This window comes from Chrysemys picta, chromosome 1, assembly GCF_011386835.1.
Source record: "Chrysemys picta bellii isolate R12L10 chromosome 1, ASM1138683v2, whole genome shotgun sequence".
In the NCBI taxonomy this organism is placed as follows: Eukaryota; Metazoa; Chordata; order Testudines; family Emydidae; genus Chrysemys; species Chrysemys picta.
In genome coordinates, this window is record NC_088791.1 from 59,598,136 (window position 1) to 59,618,204 (window position 20,069).

At 42.7% G+C, this 20,069-nt stretch overlaps 1 long non-coding RNA gene across 1 annotated transcript in view; it reads right to left on the reverse strand.

Annotated features, from left to right (window-relative positions):
- Positions 1-306: 306 nt before the first annotated feature.
- LOC135983789 (uncharacterized) overlaps positions 307-20,069 on the reverse strand; it is a 66,812-nt gene continuing 47,049 nt past the window's right edge. Inside the window, exons 3-4 of the long non-coding RNA XR_010601600.1 lie at positions 3,211-3,271; positions 307-963 (exon numbers count right to left, since the gene is read on the reverse strand). This is a non-coding gene — a long non-coding RNA (uncharacterized LOC135983789). The remainder of the gene's footprint in view (positions 964-3,210; positions 3,272-20,069) is intronic.

A 20,069-nucleotide genomic window follows, 5' to 3' on the forward strand; every position in this document is an offset into this window, starting at 1 on the left:
TTTCCTAGTTGGTACAGTGAGTGAATGCTCTAAAATTTCACCTCAGATCCTACACTGTATAAACAGGGACAGAGGAACTGTGTGTGAGTGGGGGAATAGTGTAGGGGTATACAGCTGTGGGATGGAGCACAGTATGAATCTATTTCAGAGTGGTAGCCGTGTTACTCTGTATCAGCAAAAACAATGAGGAGTCCTTGTGGCACCTTAGGGACTAACAAATTTATTTGGGCATAAGCTTTCGTGGGCTATAACCCGATGAAGTGGGTTATAGCCCACGAAAGCTTATGCCTAAATAAATTTGTTAGTCTCTAAGCTGTCACAAGGACTCCTCGTTGTTTTTAGTATGAATCTACTGGCGCAATCCACACATTAGGATGGAGCACTGGGTCACATCTATTATTTATCCCCATAGCTTGCAGTAGCAACCATGTAACAGCTCTGTGCCACCCACTGCTGAGGTTTGCATTTCTCGGTGCCACATGCATTCCCCTGGGTGCACAATGCATTTATTCAGGCTGTCATATTAAATTTCTGTATAGAAGTCTGACTGAGAGTTATATTACCTGCCCCAATTCTGCTCTATGACTGTATGCTTTGCTCCAGAAACTGGCCAAAGCTGTGGTGATCTAAAGGTGAGCGGTTTCCCCCTTGTTGATATGCCTGAATAATTCCAGGTCAAAATATTATTAGACCTACATGAAAGTCAGGAGAAAGGCTCTCCCACTCACCACATTCATTTAAAATAAAAAGAAGACTAAACTAAGGGGTGATAGCTGGACCTAGTTGGGAAAACTGATTGGGATATAGACATAATGTAGACTTTCAGAAATAAGTGCTTGATCCTGCCACTGGTGCAAGGGTTACAGCTACCACCTGGATGGAATCTTCAACAGTTCTGAGCACAGCCTGTAATGCAGATCCCCAGTTGCTCCCGGCTGCCTCATAGTCCAGCACTGCAGGAGCCTGCAGAGGACAAAAAGGACATATCCATTGACTAAGTCAGGGCATAGGGTCACAAGCCCTGTGCACACATGACATAGGGAGCAGTGGACGATACCCAAACCCTTCAATATTCCCCTATACCTACTGGTTGCAAGAGCAGAAGCCACCCAGGTATATCGGGACCAGATAGGGACCTGCAGAGACCTGATACCAGCATGATCACCATGTTCTTGAACACAGGCAGCCCTGCTGGAGAAAGGGATGTGTGAGGACTGTCTGGCCTCTCTTGTCCTCACTTGAGCCAGCTGGAGAGGTGACTCCAAATAGAGTCCCCCTCCCTGCACTGTTGTGGAGCCATGTGTTCCCCTGCTGCAAGGATGGGCTTTGGATCATGCTCTACTCCAAAGGTTGCTCAGCACACTGCTGCCTGGCTCAACACACTCAGCAGCACCCTGAGATCCATGCAGTGGTAGGATCTCCCAGCACAGCTGACCCATTTTGCTATCTAGTGTGAAGGCAGACAGCAGGTCCTTGACCTTTCCTCCTCCCCATCCGTCACTGGATGCATAGGGAGAGCATTTTGTGTGCTCCCTCCAATCCAGAGGTGGGGATTCTCCCAGCCCTTGTGCAGGGTAGCCGGAATGAGGGGGGGGCAGGCCCACCCACTTCTTAACATGAGCATAGTTTGCGAAGCAGGGGGCCCTGTGGCCCCCCCAAACTGCAAGCCTCGGGTAGGCACAGAGCAGCACAGGGAAGGGCTGTGCTTCACAGCCCCTGCCTCTGGAGCCAGACTCTTCCTGGTGCTGGCCCCTCTCAGTGGCCCCACGTCTGCTCCTCCTCTTCCCCCCGAGGCCCCGTCACCTGGCCAAGGCAGAAGCCAGAGCCAGCTGCCACCCAGGGAGCCCAGTTCACTGTGGGGAGCCCCAGATCCTCTACATGCCCTAGGTGGCACACCCTGGGGGGGTGGGGACATGGACCAGGGGCTGCTCTTGGGCCCCTCAGTCCCCAGCCCAGGGCAGGTGGAGGGTCTGGGGCTCCCCACAGCAGCCCGGGCTCTCTGGGTGGCTCTTACCACTGCCCGGCTCTGGCTTCCAGTCTGGCCAGTGGTCAGGGTCTCGGGGGAAAGAGGAGGAGTGGGGTGAGGCCAAGGAGGAGGAGGGGCCACAGGGGCAGGGCTTCATATCCCCACCCCAATTCTACTGAGGTTCCGGCGCTCCTGGTGCAGTAGAGTTGGGATAGCTCCTTGCACCCTACCCTCCATTCCCAGTGCACCTATTTTGCCCTTAAATAGTACTTTAGGGCAATGATATCTTCATAATGAGAATAACTAGACAGTGAATCTGAACAAAATAATCTAAGCAGAGCACGGTCGAAACACAGATTTGCAGTAGAGCACAAATTTCACTCTGACATTGAATTGTTCTGTTTAAGATAAGCCTAACACACCGCAAGCAACAGAAGGGCAGAATACAAAGTATTTAAGCATCCTCTTGTGAATCTCTAATTGATGGCTAATGATGGGATATATCCTATGCAGCATGATAGTACTTTCTAAGGGCTACAGTGGAAGCAGATACCTGGTAATGTACATGTATTAGTGGTATGGAGTCATAAAGCTCTGTTTTTTATGGATGCCTGTTCCAGTATATGATTGCATTTTAATTTAATTTGATTAACAAAATCAGTCAAGCTTACACTACTTCTGTGAAAATATGATATATACGGGTAGATTCTCATATCCACTAACACTGCTTCATGTTAGCATTGTAAATGGGCTTTAAAGTAAACTGCATTTGCACCCAATTTAGCGCCCCTTTACATTGCCAGATTGGTATAAGGGGGCCTTCGTCTACCTGAAAATCTAGCACATAAAATGTATGAACATTAATTTGACAGCTCAAACCAGCAGATTTAAGTCTTTCATCAGTTTATCAAAAGCAGCTATTAAAGGGCTACATGTAATCTTAGCTGAGTTACAGGGTGGCAATTTAAATTAATTTTTAGGGAGCTAATGTAGAGGTGACTTGATACCCTAGCTCTGCAGTAATACCCACAAGAACTACACTCATAAGGTTATTACAGTATGTATTTCGGTTAATTGGGGGGGGGTTACTTTTCTATTAAATCAGGCTAACTGTTTAAGTGGAAATGGAGTTAAGATAAGTAGGACTGAAAAACTGTGAAGAAAATTCAATTGGCAACTTCCAAGTTAACTTCGTATTCACTTCGATTTTCATAAAATATAAAGCCCAGAATTTAAGAACTCACCTTTGTTTCTTCTACATTCCCCAGCTCTAATCTTCTTGAATTAAAGGAATAGCAAACACACCTGAAACATAAATCAGAACAGAGGTGGCCTGGAATCAAAACATTACCTCACTGGTTGCCAAGAATGACACTCCAAACACCCATGGAAGTGAGTTTGCTGCACTTCACGTATTGTGTCATTTTTTGAATGACAGCCTCCAAAATTCAGAATTTATAAGACTGACATTGTATCATGTATCGGGTTTTAGATGCTGCAAAGATATGGCCAAATAATTAGGGACAGTACTCCTACATGTATGGCTGCAGGCATTTCACCTATGCGTGAGCTCATCAGATCTCACAATGAAAGAGTTTCTAGTGACTCGAGACAGAATTATTTCCTTTGAATAGAACTAGTTGCAAAGTGAACATTTATTATGAAAACTTTAAAAAAAGATGCATTTTCCCAGGGAAAATTTTCTTTAAAAAGAATACATTGACTAAAATGTTTTCATTTTTTTGAAGACTAAAAACTTTTTGGTTTTCACGTGAGGTTTTTGAAAAGCAAAAAAAAAAAAATGTTTTTTGTTGTAAGAAACTGGCACATTTTAAATTAAACAATCTTTTTTTGAAAATTTTTATCTTCAAAAAAGGACATTTTTGTTTAAAAAAATCTGAAACTTTTCAACCAGCTGAGATGTAAAACTGAAATCCCAGCTATTTGTGGTAATTAAAAAATTTATAATTAGTTCTGCAGGAGCAGGGATATGTCCTGGCCAAATTCCAGCTTTGATAATTACATCCTGCCTACCTAAAATGTTCCTCAGCTTTCAAATGGACATGACATTCTTCAGTTTCTCTCCTAAACTGGTGTGTGGTGTTTCTGTTCACTATTAAACAGCTGCTGTTGTACATCCCACCGCATTTCAGCAAAGTATGAAGTGATTGCTCCTTAGTACATATTGAAAGGATTGCAAAATAACTTTCAAATATTTACAATTTGCTGTAAGTGTAGGTTAATAATATTTGTTATACAAATATGGAAGCACTCTTTAGCATTAACAGATTGTGGAACAAAAATTTCCCTGTTAGAGTCATTTAAATCTACCTGTACCACCTGTACAGCTAACAATACTGTTTTTGAAGTATCTGCATTTTTTAAACCTCTTCAACTTATTTCCAGTGGAACTTCCCATTATTTTGTGGTCAATCCTATGCAATGATAACAAAAAGCCTGATTCTGAAGTACTAAACCCCTTCATTTCCAAGTCATGTTTGGTCATGCCATAAGGTTAAGTGAAACATGACAGAAAACGTATTTTAATGTACCACACTGGCTAGTTTAAATTAGCAGAGGTGAGTTTGTTTGTTTGCGATGTATGTATGTTATAATGATTTGATCTTGAAATATCCCTGTTACTTATGGGGGTAATCCTTGTGAAGTGTTGAGCACCACCTATAATGGGAGTTCAAATAAATCAATTGGAATTGAGAGCACATTGTAGAACATGGTCCATAAATACTAAGGAGAGTTCAAGTTCAACTCTTATTTTTTAATAAAACACACAAAAGAATAAAGATATTTAACATATTTTTTCTTATGCTAAAATTAGTGAAAGTAGCTAAACCGAGGATCAGATGAAAAGAAATGTCTCCTCTTGTGTTTCTGTATACTACTGACATGACCCAACATGTTGAAAGATAATAAATGCAGTTACCTTCTGTAAATCATTTTGCAAGAGCACAAATCTGGATTTTCAGATGCTCACTGTGTGTTTTACTTGGCTCAGCCAGCAGTACTTTAAAGTCCTGTATCATGATGGAATGATAATTGGGTGTTGATGAAAAACATCAGTCATCATTGCATTGTGATTTGAGTTATAGTTTCTTTAACTTTAAGCTGTGAGATGTTGTGAAATAAACCATTTGAGTATGGTGATTGCATTTTAAGCATCATCCCTTCATTTATAGGCCAAGTGTGAGTCATTCCCTAAATCAATAGAGCTTATTAAAAACTCCAGGATTACCTGAAAAGGGTTTGAAGGGTTTGGCGGTAAAAGAAAAAAAAACTGACTCCCTTCTAATATATATGTTCTTCTGTTTCATGTCCTGCCTAATGCTACTGAATCCCTACAATAATCATTCCTTCACCATACCTGCTGGGACAGGCCAACCTGATTTTGAAGTATGTTGTAGCAAAATAGATCAATGCATGTGTTCTGTTATCAGCAATTTAAATGTTTCATCTATGATGAATAAAAGGCAAGATAAACATGCCCAAAGCAGTGATCTCTTTGATGGAAAGAGATTAATCTTTACCAATAGCTGAAACTAGTATTCAGTTACATAAAAATAGCAATGTAAAACTGAAGCTACTATTGTTGTTTTGAAGATTACAGTAGTAATAATCAGAGGTAGCTGGTCATTTGAGAATAATGGGGCTAAGGCTCATTAATGTCAGTAATGTGTGGGGTGGTTTGTATACTGTAGGTTGCAGAACCACATTCGGGACTCCTGGTCTGGTGAAGCTGCTCTGGTCCTGGAAGATGGAGTACAAAGGGCTGTCACTAGGGAACTTCTGACCCTGCAGTAGCAGAACCACAGGCATTACAGAGCAGGGAGTGCAGGCTTCTGTGAGCTTATTTCAATTCAACTCCACAGAGATAGAATATAGGACTAACCGCTCATGCTCCCTCTGTTCCTGCTTTTCCAGTTCCAATAAGAAGTAGGTGAAGTCATGGGACAGAGTGCATAACCGAAGGGCTGGTTCTCCTAAACTGTGGAGAAGTTAAATCTGAAGAGGAAGGATCCTCAGACTAGGGGACAGATTTTTGGGGGAGCTTGGGGGAAGGGGTGTTTTTAAGCTGGTGGGGGCTGAGTTGGAAACCTGAAGGAAGTCAACAGGGTTTGGAGCTGGGACATGCCCCCTGCATGTTGGACTGGCAGGATTGAGTGCAGGGGAAATGGAGTCAATTGATGAACCAAGCTGTAGGTATAGCTTTATGAATAATGGATTTTTCAGTTCTCTGGTTATTCTGAAAAAAATTAAAAAGAACCCCACTTTGGGTCAAACCAAACTTTTTGGCAAATAAAGTGGAAAAAATTATTTCAGGTCAAACAAAACATTTAATATGATCCAAAATATTTCAGTTTGATTTTCAGCATTTTTAAATGCTTTTGATTTAAAAAATAAATTAACAGAAAATTTGAAATGAAAAGTTGCTTTGAACCAAAAATCAGTTCATAAAAGTCAAAACAAAATGTTTGGCAAAGCCCTTAGTGGAGACACCATGTATACTGGAAAAACTTATCTTATTGGTGTGGTTAAATCACTTCCCTGAATGACAAAAGTTGCACCAGTTAAAAGACCCTTGACAGTTTGAGCAGCATGTACACAGGGGACCCTCCTAACTGATGCAGCTATGCCAGAAAAACTTTGTAGTGCAGACTGGGCCCTAGATTTTAGGGCAAGAGGAGAGCACAGTAAAGGGGGATAGAAGGATAAATACTGTTTCCTCTCAATTTGTCCTTTTACTGTCAAGTGTCCCAGTTCTTCTTTTTATAAGAGGTATGGGACAGGAGAGAGAAGGCTCCCCATTTTCTTTCCACGTCTCTTCCAATTTCCTTATCCTCATAAAATGCTTCTCTGTGACACCTCTGACTATGGTGTCCCTCTTTTTCCCTTTGAAAATATGATCAAGCTGTAGTGTGGCCAGCAGGTAGACTGCTGGCTGCAGCTCCATCAGTTATTATGGGCACAAGTTGCCACTGATTATAATTTCTTGCATTTCTTTGTTATCTTTCATCTGAGGACCTAAAAGCATTTAATTAAATTAATTAATAGAGCCTCACAAAACTCCTACCAATTGTGCACTGTTGCAGCAGGAGCTGATTTCAGTTTGGGCAGGACTGAGGAAGCGTGAGGCTGCCTGTAAATCAATACACAGACAAGCCTATTCAACCTCTTTTGTTTGCTACCGTTGGCCAACAGCCATAACACATTCCCACTCCACTGACTTTCAGTGGGTCCAGGATTTTACCTCTGCTGTTTGTTTCTTTGTTGGTTTTGTGATGTGTAGGCAAAGGTTAGGGGTTTTGTTGGTGTTATAATAGCTAATACATAACACTGAGAAATGTAAACCAGTTTTTATTGTGATCAGTGTCATTCAATTACCACACATTTTGTCTGAACATATTTTGAGACTATTCATTAAGCCAAATTCCCCTCCTCCCTTTTAACAGGAAAGCATACACTATTGTCAATCCAGTCTTTAAAAAAAAATCATGAGTCAGGCACCAAAACATCATGAGATTGGCTTAAAAACATGAAATTTCATGATAAAAGTTGGGTTCTTTTGTCTTCTTTTTTTTTTTAATGTTTAGGGTTCAGATTTTACAGATTTTCTCCCAACCCTCAGAGCTACAAATGTACTTGGGGGTGGGGGGAGAGATCTCAAATTCATGATTCTAGGAGCTGGGGCTTTAAGAAATATATCATGAGATTTGCCATACAGTCATGAGCATTGGTCACATTGTGCCTATAATACCATCACAAATGCATAGGGATACGAGATTCAGTTCTTATTCATATTGAGCCAGATTTTCAGAAGTGCCCATTGAGACACCCTTGGCCAATTTGCAAAAAAGAGCTCTGAAATCAATATGTTGGGAACTTTTAAAAATCAGTCCACTTATTTGGGTACCTAAATCTGGCCACAACTGTAGGTGCTGTATTCTTTTTTGAAAAATTGGTCCCTAGTCTTGCTCATGCATGAATAGGAAACTAGTTTGTAAAAACAACTCCTGCCTTCAGACCTCAGACCTCTGCCAGTTCCACAGAATGAAACTGAAACTTTAACTTCATAATCTCTTGGGAAGTAAAGATATAAATGGATGGCTTCTACGCCTAGACATGCTACATCTTTGCAATTTCTGGGTTGTTTTTTTAAATGTATTTGTACTGAAATTCACTGTTTTAAATTAGATTGCATTATCCTGCCAAATAGATTGTACCTAGATTTTTTTGTATACAATACATACTTTGTTTTGTCAAGTGGTACAGTAAGCCAGGCTACCATAGAAATGCTTACTATTATCTCTTTCATATCAAAGAAAAACATATGTAGACCTAACCAAACTCTCCCCAGTGGTAGTTTATTGCAGTGATATTACAGAGCATAATGACCTCAAGGAGACCTTATTGTAGATTCTCAAAAGTTCATTATATACTTAGTACTTATAGCATAAAAATAGGTAAGCATAATAAGTGGCTTAGTCATCCTTACTAGCTATAAAGGCTAACTATAAAAGGATTTCAGAACAAATTCAGTCAAGGAGCTGCTTCTAAAAATATGATTAAGGTGTTCAGAAAATGTACTACATTTAGCTGATATTAACTAACAAATTTGCAAAAGACCTACAATACAATACAACATAATAGCATATGCATAAATTTCTTGCCATTATCTTTTTAGACAAATTTTGCTTTCACCCTGGGATTCTATTTTCTACAACTTCCAAAGCTGAGCCAAACCAGACAAGAGCAAAAAATGTGTTATGTCAAAGAAACATTCCTTCTGAGTATTCAGAGAGGGCATTGAATGAAGTGCCTCACCTGTCTGGCTATCTGTAAGCACAGCCAAAATACCCCTGGGTATTAAAATCCAACTTGTCAGCAAATAGCAGGAGACAGGTGTTTAGTGCTCTAGGTGTGTGGACACCTGTGGTTTTTCCAGACACCACTGAACAGCTTGTATCCAAGAACAATTTATAATGTGACAAAATATACTGAAAAAGGACACAGATGGAAATAACAGACCAAACAGGCTTTCTCACAGTTGGGCTTTGACCCTGATGCAATTCCTATTGCCTACGGCATCAAGCTGAGTTCAAAGGGTAGGTTGTCACTTAAAAAAAGTGAGTTTTTCACTGAGGTTAGCTAACTTGAGTTACTATAGTAGTGACGATGTGACAACTCTGCTTTTAACTTGGGTTAGCAATTTGAGGTCAACCCCAGGATCCCCTATAGGCTTTAACTTGAGCTGCTAACCCAAGAAGTTGACATGTTGTCAGTGCTTCTTTAACCCAAGCTATCTAACCCAGGAACACATTTTTATTTTTTTGCAGTGAAGACATACCTAAAGATGTGCCTCTCGCCTATGATTCAGAGAGAGAATTAAAATACAACATGGTTTGACAAAAGGTAGATCGTGCCAGACCAACTTGATTTTCTTTGAGAAGATAACTGACTTTCTATACAAAGAAAATGCAATAGATCTTAGATACTTGGATTTCAGTGAAACATTTAATACCATTTCACAAGGGACATTATTAGTTAAATTGGAGACAATGGGGATTAATATAAGAATCAAAAGGTGGATAAAGAACTGGTTAAAAGGGGGTCATATTGAAAGGTGAACTGTCAGGCTGAAGGGAGGTTATTAGTGGAGTTCCTCAAGGATTGGCCTTGCGATCAATCTTATTTCATATTTTCATCAATGACTATAGCACAAAAAGTGGAAGTGTGCTAATAAAATTTGCTGATGACACAAAGTTGGGAGGTATTGCCAATACAAAAGAGGACCAGAGTACTATACAAGAAGATTTGGATGACCTTGATAACTGGAGTAATAGAAATGGGATAAAATATAATAGTGCAAAGTGCAAGGTCATGCACTTAAGGACTAACAACAGAAGTTTTTTCTATAAGCTGGGAACTTATCAGTTGGAAATGACAGAGGAGGAGAAAATCCTGGATGTATTGGTCGATCGCAGGATGGAATATGAGCCACCAATGTGATGTGGCCAGGAAAAAAGCTAATGCAATCCTAGGTTGCATTAGGTGAGGTATTTCCAGTAGAGATATGGAAATGTTAGTATCATTATACAAGGCATTGGTGAGACCTCATCTGGAATACTGTGTGCAATTCTGGTCTCCCATGTTTAAGAAAGATGAATTCAAACTGGAACAGGTGCAAAAAAGGGCTACCAGAATGATCAGAGGAATGGAGAGCCTGTCTTATGAGAGGAGGCATAAGGAGCTTGGCTTGTGTAACCTATCAAAATGAAGGCCCAGGGGGGATATGATTGTACTCTTTCTATAAATACATCAGATGAGGGAGAGGAGTTAAATTAAGGTCCCGTGTTGGCACAAGAACAAATGGATATAAACTGGCCATCAACAAGTTTAGGCTTGAAATTAGACAAAGATTTGTAATCATCAGAGGAGTAAAGTTCTGGAGCAGCCTTCCAAAGGGAGACATGTGGGCATAAAAACCTAACTTGTTTCAAAATTGAGCTTGATAAATTTATGGAGGCGATGGTATGATGAGGTTGTCTACAATGGTATATGGCCCATCCATTTTCTGCTGTTTAGTAAATATCTCCAATGGCCAGAGATGGGACATGACATGGGGAGGGCTCTGAGTAACTGCAGAGAATTCTTCCCGAGGTGTCTGGGTAGTGAGTCGCACCCACATCTAACTGATTGCCATATTTGGGGTCAGGAAGGAATTCCCCCCTCCCCCAGGTCAGATTGGCAGAGACCCTGGGGGGTTTTCACCTTCCTTTGCAGAATGGGGTATGGGTCACTTGCGGGTTTGAACTAGAGGGAATGGTAGATTCTCTGTAACTTGAAGTCTATAAATCAAGATCTGAGGACTTCAGTAACTCAGCCAGAGATTATGGGCCTTTGGCAGGAGTGGATTGGTAATGTTTTGTGGCCTGCATTGTGGAGGAGATCAGACCAGATGATCATGATGGTCCCTTCTGGCCTTAAAGTCTGAGTCTATTTGTTTTGTGCCAAATTCTGATATCATATACTTCTCACTGAAGTCAATGGAATTACTCCAGATTTATACTAGTGTAACTGAGAACAGATTGTAACCAGGGCTGGCGCTTCCACTAGGCGACCCTAGGCGGTCGCCTAAGGCGGCAGGATGTGGGGGGTGGAATTTCGCCGCCTTCGGCGGAATTTCGGCGGCAATTCCTCTGGGTGGGAAGAAAAGCGGCCCCGGAAACGTCACTGAGAACCAGGGCCACCCAGAAGGGCTTCTTCCGCTCCGGGTCTTCAGCGGAAATTTGGCGGTGGGTCCTTCACTCGCTCCGGGACCCGCCACCGAAGTGCCCCGAAGACCCAGAGCAGAAGGACCCCCGCCGCCGAGAACGCAGCTTCAGAGGACGAGCTGCCACCGATTACTGCGGAGGAGCACTGCCTCCTAAAGTGTGAGAGATATTTTCTTTTGAGGATTTGAACTGGGAATTTTAAAGGTAGAATCATTTGCAGAATTCTGATCAGACTCTAAATTTTGTTAATCACAGAATAAGGAATTATTTAAATCCAGGCTTTGGCGTGGGCCTCTGGCCTTGATTCAACAAAGTACTTAAGCACATGCCTAACATTTAAAAATGTTGGTAGCTCGATTGAATTTAAACAGACTACTCACATGCTTAAAGTTAGACGCATCCTTAATTACCTTGATAACTCTCTTAGGAATTTCTTTATCTTGTGATTTTCTTGGTGATGGCTCTTTAAACTTTTGGTACAAGGAAGGACAAATGTTTAATATATTGCACCTGGTAATAAAGATAGTTACTATTATAAAAAGTTTCTGAGGACTTGTTTTGATGATTGTCTAGGACCAGGCATAAAATTATCAGCAGTTTAACAGACATTTTGTTTTCTCATTATAACATTCTGTACAACACATGCATAACATGATTTCTGTTATATAGTACTAGAATGTAATATTTATACAATTTATTATCCTCATTGAATATTTAGTTTTATAGTCTCCTGTTATTTATCAATTGCTTGTTCCTGAATTTCCAAATACTGCTTCATTACTAGAATGGACCAACAATAATACATCATTTAGAAATTAAGACAGAGATACAGAAAAGAAGAGAGGTTTACATTGAAGATTCACAGCCTTTCTGAAAGTTAGTACTCTTCCAAAATAAGAGCACTTAAAGATATATTTGTATACATGTGATTGTGTTTGCCCTTATTTTATTACATATTTTCCTCCGGTACAATAAATTTTTGTATAAATAAAGCCAGAAAGCATAAAAATTCCATAGCTGCTATATAATTTAAAATGCTTGGGTAAAGTTGTATGCCAATGAAAGCAAAAATGAAAGTGGCTGTTTAGGTACCCACAGTATGTACATTGTTCCTATATGCATTACAGCACATATTGCCTGGTTCTCAGCTAGAGGACACACAGAACACTGGTCAAAAGTACATCACCTGAATGGGCCTTTCCAAATAAAATGCCAAATGGTGCAGACTTTTAGTTCATACTCAGGCAAAACTTCCATTTTACTTCAATGGGAGATTTGGCTGCAAAAGGTGTGAGTTGCTATATTTTATCCATAGTCAGTATTTCATGCACAGAATATTCCTACCTATTCACATATATAATCCATATTTATAAATGTTTTCCTAAAGGGTTTACAACTTCTTCCAGTGCTGTAGGAGCCTCTCACAGAGAACCAAATATGCTGTATCTGCCCATGGGCACAAAGAATCATAGTTAAAATGCCTCGTAGACTAATTATTTCAATTTAAACCTTTTCTTAAGCAAGAACTTGGCAAAGAGAAAACATGCAAACAAATCCAGATTATTTTTGTGCCACTTTTTAACTCAATGACAGTAGCTCATAATTTATTTAAATCATTTTCTTTTTTCTAGGAAAAAAATCCATTGCATAATAGTATAAAACTATGTCTATTCTCAGTTACAGCCTGATGCATGTTGATAGGCCAATATATTAAACTCTAAATATCTTGGTTTACAATGGATGTGGCACCCCTATTTAGCATTACTAGCTGGGCTAAAACAACAAGTACAGTAGTTTTAACATTCATCTTTATTTTAAACTCTGCCCAGTCCAGCAAGAAGTAGGAAGAATCAGCATGAGATGCTTGCATGGCATTTAATACTGGCAATATTTTGCTGACTCAAATCTTTGAAGCTACTGTATCTGCTGCCAATGTTATTTTTAGGAACTTTGTTAAACCTACATTGTTTCTTCCCTGCTAGAAAATAAAACTGCCCCATTAATGAAGGAATTTTATTTTATTTTTTGAAGCAACAGTGCAGGTCTGTAATAACATTACCCTTTCTCTTTGCACTGATTTGGGTGTAAGTATAATTTACACTTTACACTGCCAGAGCACTGCAAAGGAGTCTTGGTGTAAGTTTGAATAAGTAGGGTGACCAGACAGTAAGTGTGAAAAATCGGGACAGGTGGTGGAGGGCAATAGGCACCTATATAAGACACAGCCCCAAATATCGGGACTGCCCCTATAAAATCGGGACATCTGGTCACCCTACTCCCCCAGAAGGTCACTGTCCCGCTAGCCAGGGACCAGGCTGTTCCTGAGACCCCTTCTCCCTCCCACCTTGTCTCACAGCTGGGGCTGGGCCTAGCGGGTGATGGTTTTGCATTAGCCAGACGTGTTACAAGTAGCTCCAAAGTCTCCCACACCCTCCACAAAGTCAATTGCAGCTACCGACCCCTCTCCCCAAAAGTCAATGAGTGTCCCCTACATCTGTGCATCCTGGTGCTGCCGCCACTGTGTCTGCTGCTCTCCTGGGGGCAAGGTTGGGTGACCAGACAGCAAGTATGAAAAATCGGGACAGGGGGTTGGGGATAATAGGTGCCTATCTAAGATAAAGTCCCAAATATCAGGACTGTCCCTATAAAATCGGGACATCTGGTCACCCTAGTGAATAAGATCTGTTTTGCTAAACACAGAGGTAATGTGTAAGAATCAGTGGTGCTGGAATGGGGGGGCCAGGGACCCTCCCACCTGCCCAGCTCTCCACAGTTGCCTGAGCAGCTCTCCCTGACCTAGCTCCGGCTGGGGGAGGGCCTCAGAACTGCAGCCCAGCCATGGTAAGAGCCGTGTGGACAACTGCAGGGAGCCACGGTGCAGACCTGCCACCTGCCCTGGGCGGGGTGGGGGGGACATGAGCAGAGGGCTGCTTTTGGCCCACCGCCACCCCGGGCAGGAAAAGGGGCGGGCTCCCCGGCCCTGTTCCGGCTTCCAGCCTGGCCGGGGAGGGGGGGGGGGCCTTCGGAGGAGGAGGGGAAGAGGCTCCCCCTCCCACACACACACTTTTGGGAAGGCTCCAACACCCTTGTTAAGAATGTGGTAAAATATGCAACCACGTACATTCACTTATTTTACATGTACCTTATACATGGTGTAAATGAGCCTAAGAGAATCTAACCCGATGTGAGTTACAAGCTGGGGTAGTAGAAGAATGTGAAGGAGGTGAAAATTAATGTTAATTTACACCTTTCTACCCCTCCTGTTAGTTGTTTTTCCAGTTCCTATATTCTCTTCCAACCCCTTGACATATAAATTACACTCAGTTACACGGGGCTGACATAAATTTTACATTGTATTATACATTTGCCTCTAACTTTAGACCACTCTGTCTCTTAAGATAAGCCTTTGAGCCAGACTACACTACAAGTACCACTGTGCCACAGGACTTGTCCACCACACAAAGTCCTCCCCAACAAAATAAAAGCCCAAAGACTACAAAATGGAACTGTGCTTTAACTGTGTTGGGGACAATTCTGTTCTGGCAGGGTCCCCTGACACAGTTGTGCAGGACATGACATTTGTTTTTGCTTTCTGAAGAATTGAGAAGCACTAAATACTTTTAGTGGGACTATGGCAAGGATACATGAGGGGGAGGTGAGGGGTGGATTCTAAATGTACTTTTTAGCTTGTATTTGACTGAAGCTCTGAATAGTCACACACAGAATTCTTCTGAATTAGCTTGCTCTTTGAAATTTACAAATTATAAAAGTGACAGGGAACTCTAAAGAGAAAATAAAATGGTGTCTAACTGTAATAATGTAGTGCACATAGCACAAAACTGCTATATTATTGATTGCATGATGTATTACGCCTTTCATTGTGAACCACAGAACAGGTAGAGGCATAGTAGACTAATTTGGTTTATATATTCAGCTGTAAGGCTAGACACTGCATCATTCTTTTCAGAAAGCAGTGACTCCAGGCATGTGGAACTCGTAGTCATGACAACAATACCCCACTCTGAATCTGAGCTTTAACTAAGAAACTCTGCCTTGTCTCCATCACTTCCTGCTCATGACCTGACTTTACTTGCTCTCTGGGGGTGGGAGTTGTGTTTTCATGAATGATCTATTGAACAGAGTTACAGTACACAGGGCCTTGTCCACACTGAGCTTTTTCTTAAAATTTCCCACCAGTGCACTAATGTTTGTGTAGCTCCAATGGTGGCAGTAATGATGTGAGTGCTAGTGTAAAAATCCTGCTGTCATCTGCAGCACTTTTATCACTTGTCTAGATTTTCTCTGAGTGGGGTTAGGTGACACAGTGGTAAAAACACCAACATCTTGTCTATGTTAGGACTACCATTGTTGCTACCACTAGTGCAGCTGCAACACTGTTAGAGCAGTGGTGGAAATTTTAAGGTTAAAAAATCAATAGAGATCTGAATTTTAGAGGTGATGAGCCCCTATGACTGCAACTGAAGTTAATGGAATTGCAAGTACTCAGCACCTCTGAAAATCAAACCCACAATTACTAGGTTGAAAACTTTATCATCAAACATGATAAAAAGCAAAGGCTGCAATATTTGTAAATCTTACACGATATGGCCCCAAGTAATAAGAGACAATCAATTTCAGCTCATGTGGCTAGTCTCAAACTGTGGCCTGTGGACTCGGGTGAGCTGCAGAACACCTGTTGGTGGCCCACATGGCTGATCACACGGTGTTAACACTCCGTCCTATTTCCACTTGCTAAATCACATTAAAAGACCGCTAAATACCTTACACTTGTTGCCACAGAGATGGTATGTGATAATAAATGAGAGGGGACATGAGCTCCATCTAGTATAATCAACAATGTACAGTGTTCCATGGTTGTGTAAGCCAGGCCATGATTTACACAGACCCTGTGTGGTATCACTGTAGCACATCCTGTGTTCTTCAGTTTGTGAGATAGAGAAACAGGGACAGATCTGTGTCAAGAATCTCCAACGTGTATATTAAACCTGATTTCTGTCTTCTCCATCACAAAGGACATTAAAGCTTGCAGGAGAAATAATTTTATAGGATCTTATTTGTTTGTGTTGTGTGTGTGTCGCTTATTAAGGGGTACCTAAGTCGAAGAAATGAAGTTGTGTTTAGTGAAGAATGTAGTGATGCATGTGGTTAATTCTAATTATTGCAGGATTGAGTTCCAGAGATTAGGTGCAGCCCGTGAGGGAATATCTACATGGGGATAAAAAAATCTGCCGCTAGCCCAGGTCAGTTGACAGGCTCACAGGGTTTGGGCTGCGGGGCTGAAAAATTACTGTGTAGATGTTCTGGCTTGGGCTGGAGCCTGAGCTCTGAGACTCTCCACCCTCTCAGCATCCCAGAGCAAGGGTTCCAGGCTGAGCCCAAACATCTACACAGCAATCTTTAGTCCCACAGCCTGAGCCCCATGAGCCCAACTCAGACAGCCATGGCTGTGCTGTGGGGTTGTCATCTCTGTATAGATGTACCCTGATTGTTCTCTCTCCCACACTCATGAACTTCCCGTGTACAGTTCACTGACTGTTTCAAAAATATCTAAAAGTCATGGGAAGTAAGGGAAAAGCAGTCCTGCAGATATCTAGGGCCAAATCCATGCAGGGCTTTAAAATTCAGGACAGAGACCTTGAACTGGATTCTATATCCTGTGAGGAGAACTGCAAGGAGTGGAGTATCAGGGTGGTGCATTCACCGTAACTAAAGTTTCTAAGCAAGCGAGAAATAATGCATGTTGCATTTTGTACCGGTGGTAGCTTCTTCAGGGCATGACGCTTGTATACCGAGACACAATGAGTTACACAAATCAACTCTGGAGTTAATAAAGGCTTGATTCACTGTGGTCACTTTGGTATTCAGTAAGGCATGCTCTTCTGACCAGTTGCAGGTGGACCTGGGTCATTATCTGATCATCCACTAGATTGGAGTCCAATGAAGCTGTGGCCTGCCTCCTCACTAGAACTCAGATGACCTCACTAATAAGGAATATAATAGAGGAGGCACATTCCCCTAAATAAATGTAGGGTTACCATCTTTAAAAATTAAAAAAAGAGGACACTCCACGGGGCCATGGCCCCGCCCCTGGCCCTACCCCTTCCCTGCCCCAACTCCACCCCCTCCCCTGAGCGCCTCACATTCCCCCTCCTCCCTCCCAGCCACGCGAAACAGCTGCCCGAGCACTACTGGCTTCATGGTTTGCCGGGCAGCCCCCAGACCTCCATACCCTGTGCCCCCAGCCGGGCGCTTCCCCAGCACAGCCGGAGCCCAGGAGGGGAAGCGCCCGGCCGGGGGCGCAGGGTCTGGAGGTCTGGGGGCTGCCCGGCAAACCGTGAAGCCGGTAGCGCTCGGGCAGCTCGGCTCTTCAGCTACACAAAGCTGAGGTGTCTGCAGGGAGCAGCAGCCGCCGCTGCCGCGGGGGAATCCACCTGCAGCTTGCAGCCTGATGGAGCCGCTCTAAGGTAAGCAGGGGACGAGTATTTTCCCGGACATGTTCGGCTTTTTCGCAATTCCTCCCGGACGGGGATTTGAGGACCAAAAAGCCGGATGTGTCCGGGAAAATCCGGACATATGGAAACCCTAATAAATGACAAAGCTGCATGCCATTATAAAGTGTCATTTAATTATTGCTGTGTTATTATTACTGTGATATTTTGGATCAACGGGGGTTTTCAACAGGTACTGAAATGAGCTTTGTTGGGTTCGATCCTGCCCCTATTGCAGTCAATGGAAGTTTTACCGTTGACTGTAATGGAAGCAGGACCAGGCCTCAAGTCCTCTTCTTTATTCATTGCTTTTCTAGTTGGTCCTAGTTTGTGCTTCTCTCATCATTTCCACAAGAATGTCAAGATCGCAGCTATATCAAATTTCATACAGTTGGTCAAAGCATGAAAATAAATGGAATAAGTGTCTTTCATTTTCTCATGCTAATTGCATGCAGTGTAAGCTTAGTAAATACACACTTAAACCTGTAAGATGCTAGGCTGGCTAACTATTCTAATATACAACCCACTTCTCTGTATACATAAGTTTCACTAAAAGGTCAAAAAATAAAAAATGCATAATTTTCTTTGGAACAATGCACTTGTTTCTGAGGACAAACAGCTCTGCAATCCCTATCATCATTTTATTATTGTTACCCAGCAATACCATTTTGATTAGCTAATATACTCTTTCTGATGTTTAATGGTCCTTATACCCTGGTAAGAAACAAATGTATTGTTTTTATAATTGAAACAGAGAACGAGGTTGTGTTTGGCTTCCAAACCAGCAGTTACTTTGGAAATATTGAAGCTGTAAACAGAAATGTATACAGTACCAAGTTTGTACTTGCTCAACAACAAATGTTGATTTCCAATTTCTAAAAATCTACCTATACAGCTCAGTGTCAGCAGATCCCATCACAAATACTTAATCCTTCACAAAATAAGCAAAGGATAAAGATTGCATAAGGTACTGAGTAATTTCGGATATAACAGCACTTCTGGAAGGTGATCTTTCTGCAAGCGAGAGTAAAAGTGTTCTGAGCTGCTTTAAGAACTATAACTAGGTCTCTTTTATAGCTTGCTTTTATAGCCTGGAAGAGGTACAGTTTTGGGCAATCTGACATTTTTATCTTTCTGCCCAGGTCAGCAGACTGGCACAGAGGTGGGCAAACTATGGCCCGCGGGACCGTCCTGCCTGGCCCCCGAGCTCCTGGCTCAGGAAGCTAGCCCCCGGCCTCTCCCCTGTCCCCCCGCCCCTGCAGCCTCAGCTTGCTCGTTCCGCCGCCGGCACAATGCTCTGGGCGGCGGGGCTGTGAACTCCTGGGGCAGCACAGCTGCAGAGCCCAGCCTGATCCGATTTCTGTGCTGCGTGGTGGCGGCGGTGAGGGGGCGGGGCCCGGCTCCAGCCAGGCAGCGCAGCTGTACCGCTGCCAGCCACCGGTGCTCCAGGCAGCATGATAAGGGGGCAGGGAGCAGGGGGGGTTGGATAGAGGGCAGGGGAGTTTGGGGTGGTGGTCAGGGGACAGGGGTGTGGATAGGGGTCGGGGCGGTCAAGGGGGGAACAGGGGGTTGAATGGGGGCAGGGGTCCCGGGGGAGGCAGTCAGGAAGGAGGGGGGGTTGGATGGGGCAGCAGGGGGAAGTCAGGGGCAGGGGTTCTGGGGGCAGTCAGGGGACAGGGAGAAGGGGTGTGTGGATGGGGCAGAGGTCCTGGGGGGGAGGCAGATAGGAGATGGGGGCCAGGCCATGACCCCCTCCCATAACCGGCCCTTCATACAATTCATGAAACCCGATGCGGCCCTCAGGCCAAGAAGTTTGCCCGCCCCTGGACTTGCATATGGCAGCTAGTGGGGATAGCCAGATGTAGTATGTGTTTAACATCTGTCATGTTGTTGCCTTACTTGACAAAATGTGCACACGTCATTTTCTTCTTGGGGTTTAAGTATTCACTGGGGTAGATTTTCAAAGCTACAAATGGCAGTTATACATCAAACTCCCATTGAAAGTCAATAGGAATTAATCACCTAACTACCAAAAGTGCCTTTGAAAATCTGACTGAGTTTCTTAACTGTCATTGCAAATCATGTATGTAGTGTTGTAGCCATGTTGGTCCAAGGATATTAGAGAGACAAAGTGGGTGAGGTAATATCTTTTATTGGACCAACTTCTATTGATGAGAGAGACAAGCTTTTGTGCTATACAGACCTGAGGACGAGCTCTGTGTAGCTTGAAAGCTTGTCTCTCTCATCAGCTGAAGTTGGTCCAATAAAGATATTATCTCACCCATCTTGTCTTTCTAATTGCATAAT